Source organism: Theobroma cacao, chromosome 5 (assembly GCF_000208745.1).
Source record: "Theobroma cacao cultivar B97-61/B2 chromosome 5, Criollo_cocoa_genome_V2, whole genome shotgun sequence".
Classification (NCBI taxonomy): domain Eukaryota; kingdom Viridiplantae; phylum Streptophyta; class Magnoliopsida; order Malvales; family Malvaceae; genus Theobroma; species Theobroma cacao.
The window spans coordinates 15,549,143-15,552,786 of record NC_030854.1 but is presented as its reverse complement, the minus strand read 5'-3'; positions in this window follow the sequence as shown (position 1 = coordinate 15,552,786).

The following is a 3,644-nucleotide window of genomic DNA, read 5'->3' as shown; positions in this document are numbered from 1 at the left end:
CTGCAGCAAGAAACTCTTTATTTCATTAGTTGAATTTCACTGCAGTGAGAAACCTTCTGTTTCTAGGTTACAATTTTGCTGCAACGAGATTGAATCTCGCTAGAAATCGAGTTTTTCCGCTAGAAATCGAGTCTTCTTTTTGAGATGTATAGACAAATTTGATGTAAATTATTAAGATACATGGTGTAGGTAATGTACATTTAATTTGTATACCAATATGAGTGGGCATTGTTTAATATTACTTTGATTCTAAGTTATGAAATATGACTTAGCAGTTTATGATGGAATGATGAGCATGTCAGATTAATAGGCTTGCTTGGGCTTAATGGACTACGTTCATTGGGCCCTTGCGCTGGTCATGGCCTAAAAATTGGGTCGTGACAATATCACCATACATCTCCCTTACCACCTTCATCACCGGCAAGTGCACACTCACCCCGCACATGCACGGTTGGATTTGTCACACAATGGTATATATATATATCAACATTATGCAAAAACGTATGGATTCATCACACTATAAATTTGATAATATAAAAACATTTCATAAGGTCTTGTTCCCATACGAATTTTGAATAAAAACCAATAAAACATTTTAGAGGGATTCAATCAAACATGTATATGTATATCCCAAAACATTTTATGCAAGTTCACTCACTAGTATTTTTTGACCCTTTAATCGACTCTAACTTCCCTAATGGTTCAAATGGGGTTGAGAGCCTCGTTGGAACCTATCACACACAAAAACATCACAGCCAATCCAATTTACATTAATATCACTCCAAAAGCTATTTTTCAAAATCAAGCTTCACTAGCCCTTCCTATCTATCTTCCATTACAATTTGATTGGCTATTCAATTGTCTACTTTAGTAACACTAGAAATAGATAAACAACTTCAACAATACACAATTCATAACTCTACTTATTAGCCTTTATCAACAACTTAAAACCAGTCCTAATTCATCACTCACCTTGGTGGATTGTAATGAAATTTCTTCCCAAGAGTCCACAAGCTATCGTGAAACCTCTCTTTCTCTTTCTACAAATTTCAGTTGGTGAGAGAAAGTATTGAAGAAAGACTTTTAAGGGTTTGTTTAAAGTGAGGGAGTAAAAGAGTATGAAAAACCCTACAACAGGGTGTGTAGAGCACAAAATTAAAGTTAGTTTGGAAGAGTGATGGAAGCTTGAAAGAAGCTTTCATGGAAGAGGAAAGAAACATGAGATGGGAGGAAGAAGAAGAAGAAGTTGCTGGAGAAATGAAGAAGCTACTGGAAGAATGACATTTTTATAGTTAAAGCTAATCTAAATCTTCATGCAATTACAATAATGCCTTTAACAAGGCCACTTGTCTTCCTCCTTTTCTTGTCCAATCTTTTACTCTTTTAACACTGGAAAATGTCCAAAATCTTCTGAAAAAGGTCCCTTAAGTATCCGTCAAAAGTCCTAGCTTCAAAATTCCCCTAAACTTGTTATTTGTACAAATTATGGTGAGGGTCGCGGCTCTTAATTTCCAGCACCGCGGTGCTCCAATGTTTTGTCCGAATATGTTCTCCTAATGCAGTACTTCCACTTCAACAAAGATTTTGACCACTTTCTTGTCAAAACTGGGCAAAGTGGTAAACATAAAAGTTGTATCCCTGCCTCTTCGCTTTCTAATGATTCAAAAATCATGTCATTTGGACTTCTGTAGTGGGATAAATTCATGAAAAAGCAAAACATATGCAAATAGAGCAACAACCCATTATACACCTCTCTTCACCAATTGAAATTATTTTTGAATCCTACTCTACAACGACATAAAATAATTATAAGTAATGTAAAACTAGCATCATTAGCTCAAATTAAATCTTTAAACATAAGTTTCACCATGAGTTACGCGTCTCTGACGGTCGAGGTTTCACGTTCTCCTCCACTAAAAGAAATTCGATCTCCGAATTTAAATCAAGCTATAAGGTAGCGTACCTCTAAGCATCAAAGAGGTGAGGATACTTTGTCTACATCTCCTCCTCAACTTCCCATGTAACCTCCTCACTAGTTTGATTCTGCCATAACACTTTTACTGAGGCTACATCTTTTGAACAGAACTTTTTGACTTGTCGATCAAGGATAGCTACCGATTGCTCCTCATAGGTCAAATCATCTTTCAGCTGGATGGTTTCATACCGTATAACATGAGATGGATCCGAGTTATACTTTCTAAGCATTGACACATGAAACACGAGGTGAATATTTGAAAGGTTTGGCGGTAATGCTAAATGATATGCCACTGCTCCAACCCTTTCTAAGATCTCGAAGGGTCCTATATACCGAGGGCTCAATTTCCCCTTCTTGCCAAACCTCATTACGCCTTTTGTTGGTGAGAGGTTCAAATATACATGATCCCCCACTTGAAACTCTAAGTCTCTCCATCTGTTATTAGCATATGATTTCTGTCTACTTTGTGTTGATAACATCCTCTGTCGAATCATGCATATTTTCTCGGTGGCATTCTGCACCAACTCAAGCCTCAAGAATTTCCTTTCTCCAACCTCTAGCCATCCAATTGGTGACCTGCACCTCCATCCATATAATGCTTTAAATGGTGCCATTTAGATGCTAGTTTGGAAACTGTTGTTGTACGTAAACTCCAGTAAGAGTAGATATCAATCCCACCTGATCCCAAGGTCTATTACACAGGCCCTCAACACATCTTCCAATATCTGTATCGTTCATTCAGACTGTCCATTAGTCTGAGGGTGGAAAGCCGTGCTAAAATCTAACTTAATGCCCAACGCTTCCTGTAACTTTTCCCATAACCTACTGATGAATTGTGCCCCCCTGTCAGATACTATAGAAATAGAAATGCCATGCAGCCATATTATCTCATCTACATAAAGCTTGGCATATTGGGCGGCCTCGTATGTAGTTTTAACTGAAAGGAAATGAGCTGATTTCATTAACCGGTCTACTATGACTAAGATCGAGTCGTAGCCCCCATTAGTTAAGGCAAACCCATTACAAAATCCATTGCAATATGCTTCCACTTCCATTCGGGCACTGGTAGTGGCTGTAGTAGCCCTACAGGCTTTTGACGCTTGGCTTTAAACTATTGACAAACCAAGCACTTAGAGATGAACTTAGCTGCATCTTTCTTAAGTCCTTCCCACCAATATACCTTTTTCAAATCTTGATACATCTTTGTAGCCCTTGGATGTACCACATAGGCTGCCATGTGCGCTTCTTCCAATATTTCTCTCCTTAATCCATCACTATCGGGCACATAAAGTCTGGTTCCATACCTCAATACTCCATCGGTGCCTTTAGTAAACATTTTTCCTTTCCTTCCTTAAGGATCCTCAAAGGCCTTACCTAAGAACTCATCTTTACTTTGTGCTTCCTTAATCCAGTCTATTAAGATAGGCCTCACTCTAAAATGTGCTAGCAATGCATTTGCCTCTGAAACTTCCAAATGCACACCCATGTCTCCCAAGCTATGCATCTCCCTAATCAAGGATCTCCTATCTGTGGAGATATGTGCCAAGCTCCCTATCAATTTTCTACTCAAGGAATCCGCTATTACATTTACCTTACCGGGATGATAAAGAATAGTACAATCATAATCCTTTAGCAACTCCATCTACCTACATTGTTGCAAGTTAAGATC